Source organism: Heterocephalus glaber, unplaced genomic scaffold (genome assembly GCF_053883595.1).
Source record: "Heterocephalus glaber isolate CG9 unplaced genomic scaffold, H.glaber_assembly_v1.0 deba00001429, whole genome shotgun sequence".
Taxonomy (NCBI): domain Eukaryota; kingdom Metazoa; phylum Chordata; class Mammalia; order Rodentia; family Bathyergidae; genus Heterocephalus; species Heterocephalus glaber.
Window position 1 is genome coordinate 4724025 of NW_028258294.1, and position 12731 is coordinate 4736755.

Below are 12731 nucleotides of genomic sequence, written 5' to 3' on the forward strand. Positions count from 1 at the left end.
TGTTCAACATCACTGGTCATTCAAGAGATGTGAATGAAAACAATGCTGAGATTCCACCTCACTCCAGAAAGAATGGTTGCTATCAAGAAATCAACCAATAACAAATGCTGGCAGGGCTGTGGGATCAGTGTGGAGATTCCTCAAAAAACCAGGATTAGAGGTCCCATTTGAGCCAGCTATTCCACTGCTGGGTATTTTCCCAAAAGAATTAAAAACATCATACCACAGCAATATATGCACACCCATGTTTATAGCGGCCCAGTTTGTAATAGCTATATCTTGGAAACAACTCAGATGCTTGCCAACTGGTGACTGGATAAAGAAGATATGGTTTTTCTGTAAAATGGACTATTACTCAGCCATAAAGAATGATAAACTAGAGACATTTATAGCTAAATGGATGCATATGGAGGCCATACTCTTAAGTAAAATAAATAGGACACACATATGTAAATACCAAATTGTCCCTCTGGTATGAGAAATTGAAAGTGTAAATGAGGGTCAAAATGTATAATAGATAATGTGAAATAGGAAGTAAAGATCAAAGGGGAAGGGGAATTAGGGGGAAGAGGGAGACCAGAAAGAAAAAAATATGAGAAAAGAAGGAAAACCAGAAACAAAGCTTTTGTAGATAGGGAGAGGTGGAGAGGTGGAGGGGTGGAAGGGAGGGAAGGGGAATGGAAAAAAACAAGAGCTAAGATATATCATGTACAGGCACAAATTCCCAATGATGAATGTGATCCAAAAATGTATAACTAAAATGTATCAATAAAGTTAATTTTTAAAAACCTGCAGCATCTACTTGGAAGAGGGGCAAATAAGAGGTAGGGGTAGGTATCAGTCTCATGTGACCTTGTTTGCTTCCACCTTCAGAGTACCACTATGTACCATGTGCTAAGCCTCTCACACATACCATCTGTTTGACTCTTCCTAACAGCACTATGAGGTATTAGTACCCCTATTTTACCAAGAATGAGAGGCATAGAGAACTTCTAATGACTTTGTTAGTATACCACAAACCTGGACCTTAATAGAGATCGGCTTGATTTCAAGATCTGCCCTTAGAATTTGGGGATTATATGACATTATTTCAACTCTGTAAGAGACAGAATAATTTCAAACTATGTCTACAACCTTGAGTGGTGAAAAGAACTCAGTGGGGTGGAATTCCAACTCTGACATTCAGCAGCTGTGTGGCTTTAGGTATATCATTGAGCTTCTCTGAGTAACAAATCATTCTTTAAATGGTTTTTCACTTTGAAATCCTGCAAAGGTTGTATGCCACTGTTAAGTCTTTTGCTGGACTTAGAGATGTGGATTAGAAATACCCAATAAGAATCAGTAAATGGTAAATGGTAAAATTGATGCTTTAATATGCTATTTCATCCTCTCTGTCTTTGCAAGTAATTTCCTATTAACTCATGTGCCTCGCAAACTGTTACTCCCCTTAAAGACAGAAGCTTGGGGCCCAGGACCTCTGAGGATATTCTTTGTCCCTCTCTCCAGCTCTCCTATTCTCTCAGAAGTTATCACGAAGTATTGACTCTAGGAAAATGAGTACTTACCTTAAAAGATTTGAGAACCCTCATAGGAGAGTATCAGGGTAAGATTTGCTTTCTACACAAGTGCTAAATCCCTCTTACTATCAGTGGATCACTGTATTCACACATTCACTGAGATAGCATTTCTCCCATTTGAGATTTCCATTTCTTTTGGCCTCTTGGATGTTGCTGAGGACCCTGTCTAACCTAACTATGCAAAGATTAATGTAGTTCAACCCCATAGCTCCAATGACAGGAGAAATGTGATGATGAAGGCTGTGAAGGATTTTTTTTCTGAGAAAGGGAACTACCAAGACGTTTGGCAGAACATATTTTATCATCCGGTCTTATTAATCCTAAAGAGAAAGCCTCCCCCCCCCCACCATGACACTTTCTACCAATCTTACTGAGAGTTTACAATCAGTCAAGGAATGATGTTTGAATTCTCAATGGCCTGTCTCTGTCTGTTGCCTCTCTGCATGAAGAAAAAAGATTCTTTGTATGACAAGGCTATTAGTAGCAAGGCTTCAATACTCATTTTGGTAAAAAAGCATCAGGAGTCCACTTTGGACAGTTTCTGGGATCCAGACATCTTTCCACTCCAAGCTCAACACAAAATATTATATCCACAAAGCTCTTAATCTAAGAGAAGAGAAATTCTCCTAAAAATCACTCATCTGCCCATCTTCATTATTTGATTTCTGTGTTCTTTTTTACCTCCTTAATTTAATCTGTTTTGCTAGTTCACTGACAATATTTCTATAACCAACACTGAATTTATTTGCTAAAATTTATTGATGTTTTAATGATAATGTCTTGTCATTAAATAACTTATTTAAAAGCTTTTCATTTGCACTATCAAAACAAATGGCTTCTTAATGTATTTCTTGATTTCATCATTGCATTTACCAATCGTAGTAATCTTTAAAATCCCCCCTCTCTTAAACCTTATAATAGTTCCATACCTCGGGTCCCAGGTTGGGATGTTCTACCCATTCACCAGCCAGCCTATATATTGTTCAGCTTTCACTAGTTCATGCTGTGATGATAAACAATCCACTATCTCAGTGGCTTATAGCAAAAGTTTATTTCTCAATAATATTACATGTCACCTGAAGGTTGTCTCTACTCCATATGTCTTCTTTTTTGAATCCATACTGAAAGAAAAGACCAATCTGAGACATGTCATTCTTGTGCAGTGGAGAAAGGAGCAATGACAGGGACATATGATATATCTTAATGATTCCCCTCAGCATAGATGCCCTCTACTCACATTTTATTGGCCAAAATAAGAGACAAAGTCCAAGCTAGTGTCAATGGGACACAGAAGTATAATCTTACAGGAAAGGCAATAAATAATTGGAAATAGTAATGTAAACTATTGTACAGCACTTGGAATGCCTTCCTAATATTCACTTTCCAAGAAGCCCATGGTGCTATTTGAAGACAATACTCCATTTTCTTTCCTGAATATGGTATCAGTATCATAAACTCTATCCTCTCCCATATGTGCCCCACCACAAAAGTTCTGTGTCTTCGTCTTTCACCTCTCTTGTGAAATCTGGGAGTAATGACAATGTTCTTTCATTTAAGAATGCCTGAAGAAACTTATTTATTTTATGAAAAATTATGCAATTAAATGAACAAAACAAGGTTTTTTAAAGAGTGGAATTATAAGAGATATTTTAATATTTTGACTTAGTTTTGTAAATGTAAACAATGTAAAAGCAAATCTTGAAGCACAGAGAGGTATATTTATTTGCTAAGACTCACAAAGCAATACAGTGATAAACCAAAGACCATAAATCAGATTTTTTTTAAAAAGGCCCTTTTCATCATCCCAAATCATTTAATCTATTGCATATAAATGTCAGCAACAGCTTTACCTTCATCTCTCAAAATTTGCTGCAAAACATTGGAAAATGTGATTGAATACACTCAAGTGAATACACTTGAATACACTCAAGTGAAATTGTATCTTGTTGAAAGAACTTCCCTGAAGACTACTTATTAATGCTTCCATGCCTACCCTAAAAGAGATCTCTAGAAATACACTATAGAAATATTCTCTAGAGTTTATCTTACTTAGTTAACATTTTTTAAATAAAACTATGTCAAAAACATAAAGATCATGCTGTGATTGCCACCAGGTAGCTCTGAACCCATGATCAAATCCCAATTTCTGACCACCTCATGCTTGGTAAGACAAATTCTAGCTAATGAGCAAAAATGATGTATATTACTTCCAAGATGGATCATCAAATTGCTGGTGTGAAACCTTCAATGGCTTCTTCCTTCTTCCATGTTGGTCAGCAAAGTTAGAATTGAAGGTTTTATCCAGCCTGATCTCTAGAATGAGGAGATAAGGAGTAGAGTCTCATTCAATCCATGATGGACACATAACACAAGCAACAAGCAATCATTTGAATTTTATTAACCTCTGTGATTTTGGACTAGCTTATCCTTCAATATACAGTAGCACCTCAGTTCATGAATGCTTTTGTTTGTGAACAATTTGGTTCACAAACAGAATCGTTTGGCAGAATTTTGTTTTTGTTTGCAAACTCTGCATCACATGATGAACACAACTGTGGCCATCTTTCCTGCATGAACAGGAACACGACCATCATTTTCATAATCATGGAAATTAATTAAAATCTATTAATATGAAACGAGGTTGAGAAAGTTAATCAATATAATGGATGACCAATACAAAATAAAAAGCATTTCAATAGATTGGTATTAAGGGCTAAATATGTCTAACATGATACATCTCAAGAGTTCAAGTATAATTTCTTGTACTTAAATTTCAGAAATTAATAGAAATTCATACACAGAAAGGTTTATGATCTTAGGCTCAGTAAGAATCAATATTGTACTTTGGTTGGCAAAAATTCCAACTCACTGGTGGTCTGTATTAACTTAAAAAATAAAAGAGTATTTGTAGATCAAGAAAATTAATAATCCTATACTCCATAGAGAACATAACAAAAGCACAAGCCTTCAATAAGAGAAAAGCCAATGGAAAGTGACACAGATACTAAGAGGAGTTTTGAAGAATTTGAGATGAGTGGCCTAAAGTACAGGAGATTTAGGAGGAACATATTCTCTTTCTTTGAATGTCTAGATCTGTGAGGAATAAAAAAAACCCTATTCTGTTTTGCATCAAGGTCCATAGCAAAGATAAGAGAAAAGCTATAAGGAAGGAGAGAAGTATTCTCCAGGCAAGAGTCTTCTGACCTTCAGAAAAGTCTCCCTTGAACATATGAATAAGCTTGGCCTTTGTTGAAACAGAGATTAAACTAGATTTCTTTATATGAAGATGCCAGAAAACTGTGATTCTAGTCAGGGAAAGGAAAATACATTATTTATCTATTTTCCAACATTCAGTACACATTCAGCATTTATAGAATAGAGGTTAATCAGAAGGAATTTTCAAACAAGCAGAATCTCATAGCAGTGGGAAGGGCACAAATGCCCTTGTTAGAAGGAAATTCATCCAGTAAAGCAAGAGCTAGAAGGAATGGTCTCCTAACATTTGTTCCAATTCTCCTTCCAGTCTTCTTTAAACTCAGCTAAGTCTGTCCTAGAGTCTGGCATTTGTAGTCCACGTCCAACTCATGTGCTCTAACACAGAGATAGTATGTGCTGCCTACTTAAAAAAAAAGAGAGAGAGAGAAACATGGGGCCAGAGTGTAGCTCTGCCTGGCAAGCACGAGTCCCTGAGTTCAATTCTTGGTACAGAGAGAGAGAGAGAGAGAGAGAGAGAGAGAGAGAGAGAGAGAGAGAGAGAGAGAGAGAGAAACATGGAATTTGAGATGGCAGAGCACATTGTATGGCTTCTTTGTTTCATTGTATTCCAGCCTCTAATTTTGTTAGATGAATCTGTGAATAAAGTAATGCTCTCAGACACATGTTTGACTTTCAAAGTTTCTGTGTGTGTGTGAGTGTGTGTGTGTGTGTGCTTAACAATTATAAAATCTTATGGAATTATGCACCCTATATGGTATACAGACCACTATGAAAACCTGTGATGTCTCTAAACATGAGAAAATAAAAGTGCATTCACTTAATCAAAAAATATCTATTAAAGGGCCAGGGATTTAGCTCAGTGGCAACATGCCTGCATTGCAAGTGCAAGGTCCTGAGTTTGATCCCAGGTACCAAAAAAAAAATCTATTAAATATCTTCTGGGGTCTTCACACTTTACTAGACTCTAAGGTTATGAAGATTAATTAAATTGTGTCTTGCTTTCAGGAGACTTACAGTTTAGGGGCAACACAGACAACTATATGAAAAGATGTGAATAAAATCTGTGTAGATGGAAGTTAATTGCAGTCCTATTAATTACAATAAAAAATTAATATTCAGAAATTGAGGACTAGTTTAATAAATTAAATTTTACACATTCAGAACAATCCATTACTTTTTGTAACTGATTTCTTTGGTGAATGCATATGACAAAAAAGTGTTTTTATTAATAAGCTTTATTTTTAGAACATATTTGGGTTCATAGAAAAATTGCTAAGTGCCACGCTGCCATCCACTGCTCCCAGCCCAGAGGAAGGGGCTTCCAGGTCACCATTTCACAGCTCCCAGCCCAGATGTAGGGGCTTCCAGGCCCCCTCCTACCACTCCCAGCCCAGAGGAAGGGGCTCCTGGGCTGCCGTTCCACTGCTCCAAGCCCAGAGGAGGAGAGCTGCACGGGCACCCACAGCAGCACCTCCCCCCCCCCCAGTCAAAATGAGAAGACATGAGATCCCAAGCTCCCAGGGCAAAGAAAGTTAGTCAGTCCCAGCACCTGGAAGGAAGCTTCCCTGCCGCCATCCCAAGCTCCTAGGGCAGAGAAGCTGAGCGGGTCCCAGCACCCAGAAGGAAGCTCCCCCACTACCATCCCAAGCTCCTAGGGCAGAGAAGGTGAGCCAGTCCCAGCACCTGGAAGGAAGCTCCCCCACTGCTATCCCACACTCCTAGGGCAGAGAAGCTGAGCCAGTCCCAGCACCCAGAAGGAAGCTCCCCGACCACCATCCCAAACTCCTAGGGCAGAGAAGGTGAGCTGTGCAGGCGCCAGAAGCACCTGCCCCCCACCCCCATGGAAATGAGAAGACACATAAATAAGCCTCAAAAACAGACTTCTGGATCACCTACAGCAACCCTAAAGGGAAATGAGATGGAGCAATCTGATACTCAACCACCTGGACCCACTGAACTGGCAGCAAAAGAGGATCTGGGAAAAATGAAATCAGAAATAATTACTCAGATAACAGCAAAGATTGTGCTCATGGTGCAAGACATGATTAATAAATCTAGAGAGGACACAGATAAAAAAAATAGAGGATCTGAGAAACATAATGGAATCCCAACATAGGAAACAAATGGAATCCATAAAACAGATGCAAACAGATTTCCAGGAGATGAAAAACTCCATCAAAACTCTGCAAAGCAGAATGAACCAATGTGAGGATAGAATTTCAGATATAGAAGAAAAGATTGCAATTAGTGACCAGGAAAAGAAAAATTGCTTTAAAATTGTAAAGGAACATGAGAAATCAATCCAGCATCTGCTAGATGATGCAAAGAAGAATAACGTAAGACTGATTGGAGGCAATGAAGAAAGAGAAGAGAGTGCAGATGACATAAAAAAACTATTCATAGAAGTGTTGGCAGAAAACTTCCCAAGGAGGGAAAAAGAATTTGACATACAGTTAAGTGAGGTGTATAAGACTCCAGCTAGCCTTGATCAAAAAAATCTACACATAGGCATATAATAGTTAGGATTCCAGATATCCAACAGAAGAACAAAATTCTACAAGCAGTGAGAGAAAAGAAACAAATCACAGACAAAGGAAAGTCCATCAGAATCACAGCAGACTTCTCAATGCAAACTCTCAAGGCAAGAAAAGCTTGGAGTGATGTATTTCAAGACCTAAAGGAAAACAGACTCCAAACCAGATTTATGTACTCTTCAAAACTATCTTTCAAAATTGATGGAGAAATAAGATACTTTCATGATAAAGAGCACCTCAGGAACTTCATGAATATCAAACCAGCAACCCCCAAAATTTTAGACAATACCCTAGGAAAAGACAATGAGGATCACAACCCCAGGAAACCCAGCAGAATGAATCCATTGGGTTTGACAAATTAAACACAAACGGGGAGAATCCAAGAAAAAGAAAAAGTCATGACAAGGCTTTTAAAACTTTTAACTTCATCTCCCTAATGAGTGTATAATTCAATCTTATTATTGTTTGATTAGTATTTTTCTGATTCTAGAGTTGCACACCTTTTCTTGTGCTATACTGGCTATTTATCATCTTCTTATGTCTACTTTTTAATTGGGTTGTATATTAATGAGCTGTAAGAGTTCTTTATATATTGTGGTCATAGGTTATATGCATTGGAAATATGGTCTGTTTAAGGACTACTTTTCATTTTAATGATGTCATTTAAAGTTCTAAATTTTGATGGAATCTCATTTATCAATTTTTTTCTTTTATACATCATGTCTTTTGTATCCTAGGTAGTTTTGCCTACCCTGAATTCATAAACATTTTCCCTTATAATTTCATCTTAAAGTTTTATACTTTTAGCCTTTCTTATTAGGCTCATAGATCCCTTCAAGTTATTTTCATGTATGGATAAAAAGGGTTGAGGTTAATTTTTTATGTACGGATATCAGGTGTTCTAGTGCCATTTGCTGAAAACACTATCTCTTCCTCAGCTCTTGAATTAAGTTTATATTCTATAAAATGCTAATGTTAAATAATCTTTCAAAACTCAGTGGACCATATATGTGTGGTTCTATTTGTAGATTCTCTGTTTTATTCCAATGATCTATATGTCTTTCCTTACACCACACTGCCTTCATTACTGTTGCTTTAGAAGAAGTCTTAAAATTAGGTACTAAACGTCTTCCAACACTGTTTTTGTTTTTTTTTTAAAACTTTTCTAGGTCCTTTGTACTCCTACATAACATTTAAATTTCAATATCCAATTCTTCATTTATAGCAAGTATACACAGACCTGAATTTTTATATATACCTTGTGTTTTCGAATCCTGCTAAATTCAAATAGGAGTTCTAGGGGCTCCTAGAGATTTCTTAGTATTTTCTCTGTAGATGATCATTTCATCTACATATAAAGATTTTGCTTCTACCCTGCCAATCCTATCCTAACTGTGTCTTTTTATTGCCAGACTATTTTGGTGGGGCCTAGGTTTCAAAGTTTAATGGACAGATAAAGAGTAAGCATATCTGCCCTTGTTCCCCACCTTCAGGAGAAAGCATTGTATCTTCTCCATTCATATAAGGCATTCTCACTGGAAGTATGGAGTACATGTCTTTAATCTGTTGAGAAGGTTCTGTTCTACTTCTAGTCTCCTGATAGCTTTTACCATGAGCATTTGTAGAATTTAGTCCAATACTTTTTCTCCAACTAGTCACAGGATCATATGGTTTTTTCCTTTCCTCTGTTAAAATGATGACTTGATTTGCATTATCTGAAATAGGTGGTATCCTACTAATATATCCCTTCATTTGCAGATTTACTGATGTAGCAACCATTTAATAAGAAGCTGGGAAAGGCATCTAGGGGAAATCAAGGAGAGAAAAGATTTATCATGTCTGACAAGATGGCTTTGGAAAGGTTGTGGTCTATCTCCTCACATGCATGGGACCAAAACAGTTTGCAGTAAATTAAACAGGTAAATGTTGGAGAAAGTTTTTGGCTTGTCTGTTTCTTTTTAAAATAAACTTACTATGTTTGTAAGCATCCTAAATAAAACAAAACTGCATTTATTTTTGTTTACAGATGAATATATTTCAGATATTTTATGAATTCAAACTGTCTCCTGAAGTAGTTTGAGCTAGGAAGATTCATTGGAGGTTGACTTGAGACGTTGGACAATAGCATTTGCTGCATATATTACATCTTTTTACATCATCTTTCCTCTGCTTTTAGTGTCTTTTATTATAATTTGTGGTGGGCAAATTCCAACATCCTATAAGACTGAGTTCAAATGTCATTTCTCCACTGTGAAGATTCACTCTGGATAAAGTTAATTTTCCCCAATGCTTTACCAAGTGGTAGCCTAGTGGTAAAAATCACAGAATTTGACTTGACCTATGTTCAAGTCTACTTTTGTGAAACAGTAGGAAAATTGATTAATTTCTCTGAGTCTTAGTTCACTCACTATGCAATGGAATAATAACAGTGCCTTATAATGTTATTGTGAAGACTAAATGATGTGCCGTACATGAAGTGCTTAGTATAATACCTGAAGAAGAGAAAATGCTCAATACATGATGAAAGGGCAAATAAATGAAATAACAAGCATGCATAAAAGAGCAGCTCAAGGTAAAAGGCATCTACTTCATTTGTTTGGTTACTAGATAGTGATTATTTGACAATTTAAATCTTGACATTAAGATTAATAGCTTCACATTTAGTGAGTAATTTGAAGTATCAAGGGAGATATTGTTTTTTCAGATTTCCTCTTAACTAAATATGGTGGGAACCCCATTTTTCAAATTATAAAAGACTAAGCTAAAATACTTCATGGAGTGTACTGATTGGAATGCAGTGGTCTTATCCCCTCACCTTCAGAGTGAGCTTGAGGCTTGGTTTAGTGGATCCTTGTATCTTATATCCCAGGCAACAGCAGCTATTTTCAGTGAGTACAGGGTCTAGCTGCACCGGTTCAAGTTGTTTCTTGGAATTTATATGACAGACTGGGTGAGGAAGCCTCTTCTCTCTGCTAGGAGGTTATCAGCTTGCAGCTATTCTCCTCCTCTCCTTTCACTGCGGCAGGGAGCAAAGCCATCTATAATAGGCTAGGATGGGGTCGGCACAAAGGAGAAAACAGAATCTTGACAGTATCTGTGTCCCTGAAGCCTATTTTCCCTTTGGACTTCCTCTGTAGGCAATCTACTTTTTTTTTTTCATTTCAAGACTCATTACATTGAATAAATACTTTATAGTCCTCATGACCACCCTATGAGATAGACATTATTTCTCTCTCTGTCTGTCTCTCTTTTTTTTTCAGATGTAGAAGCCAGGATCAGAGAGTCTAATTGGCAAAACTTGGCTTTAAATTCATATCTGCTTGATTCTAAAACTCTTGTCTCCTTGACTGCTGACCTGTGGCTTTGGTACTTGCTTGTGGCCTTGATCTTCCTACATGCCAGTGGGTAGATGAGGAGGTGCTGTCCTTTTCCTGGGCACGTTGCCAACCTGTTTTCATAGAATCAAAGGTGGGAGCACCTTTGTATATTCAGCTCCCACTTTGTCTAATTCAAAATTATTTGTATATTTTTGCATTATAACTGCTTTTCTATGTAACTCAGGGACCATGAAAAAACTCCTTGCTATGGTGCCTCTATCCCATTCTTTGATGGGTCCATTAATCTCCCAGACTGCAAGGGAGGATGTGACTGCCTTAGACAGCAATTCTTACAGGATAGTAAAGAAATTGAGAAGAACATCACTGGAATTTAAATTGCAGTGTCTTGCTTACGACCGGAGAGTTCAGTAGAGGAGGAAAAGCAAACAGAAAGTCTTAGTTTATTGATTCATTATATATAGTGAATATATAATGAACTTATTTGATAACCCATGGGCTAAAAGTGTTCATTGTCAATTATAGGAGAAATTCTAGGTATAGAGAAGAGATCCAAGATATAGTATGCATACTTGCCTATATGCATGTTTTATGTTCTTGTTAATGACTGAAATTATAGCCAATTTTGTGTATAACTGTATACTTACCTACTATATATATCTGTAATTTTCCTTGTCCATATTAAAGGCTATAAATTAAAATGGTATCTTTTAAGATTTTAGCTGCTAGTTTTATTCCTAAGATAGTTGTTCAAACTATTAAGAAAGAACTAGAAGTCTGTCCTCAGTTTGCATTTTATGAGGTTATGCATCTGAATTTTGTGAGGATATTATGGATTATAATATTGAGGCATCTTTATTTTGATGGTCATATTTTTAAAGCCCCTCCTTTCTTTCTCTGAACTAACTCCTACCCACCCTTCATTTCATGTCCTCAAGAGTTTTCAGCTTCTTGGCACCAACATCTCTATTTCCTGATGTTCAGCACACTTGCAATGTTTTGTGCAATTTTTTCTGACTGGATTCCAAATGCTATGCATTATCTAAAACAATACATTTGATTCTAACAGATGCTTTTCAAACAAAGCTATGATCTCCTGCATTGTGTCACCAGAATTACTCATGTCATTTGGACTGGTTGGAAAGTGGAAAACAGGACATAGGCAGCCACCTGTTTCCTCCACCGTGATAGGCATCATTCCTGCCTCTCCTATAGTAAGCATGCTCCAGATAGAGGTTCATCTTATTCCTTATTGCAGAAAGAAATCTGTGATCTACCATATATCCAGATTTCTATTCTAGTGCTCATCCTGTGATATTATAACTTCATATTTTCATATTTACTTCCTCTACTGATCTGTAAGAGTTAGGAGTAATGTCTTTTTCATTATCTAGCACATTTAGTGGTACTTCATTTAAATTAAAATTGCTAATATTTGTGGATTTCTGACTATGTGTCACATACTATACTAAACATTTTACATAAAATTTGTCATCCTCTCAACATCCTGTAAGATAGGCATATATACATATACATATATGTATATGTCAATTATAGGAGAAATATACATATATACATATACATACATATATATACATATACACACACACACACACACACACACATATATATGGTGAGAAAACTCAGAGTAATAGGAGTTTTAACTATCTGCTAAAGATCATTCATATAAGACTGTAAAGGGAAAGGCAGAGATTCAAACTCAGGCTGTATAGCTCCAAAGACTGAACTTTGAACCACTACTACCTCTTAGTATGTTTTGATTTTATTCTATTTGAGATTAATAAGTAAGCCCTTTCTGAGCACTTAAGAAAAAGAGACACAAGCCATTTTAGACAAGGTAAGGAAGTGAGATAGGAACAGCCCAGTGACAGGCCAAGTAGGCACAAACCATTTTGCCTTAGAATGTGGGTATCCAGAGGAGGAGGAAGCACCAAGTTCCTCCTTGGTGGAGGAATGTGCTTGTGTTGGGGAAGCAGAGAACACCTAGTAAGTGGCAGTGGTGGTGGGATCACAGAATCATTTATTGTAGTATTTGAGAGCAATTTTTA

General features: G+C 36.8%; 1 long non-coding RNA gene across 1 annotated transcript in view; it reads left to right on the plus strand.

Annotated features, from left to right (window-relative positions):
* The window catches only part of LOC147827852 (uncharacterized), a 34051-nt gene extending 22410 nt beyond the window's left edge, over window positions 1-11641 (plus strand). The window contains exon 3 of the long non-coding RNA XR_015451599.1: window positions 9086-11641. This is a non-coding gene — a long non-coding RNA (uncharacterized LOC147827852). The remainder of the gene's footprint in view (window positions 1-9085) is intronic.
* Window positions 11642-12731: the final 1090 nt, after the last annotated feature.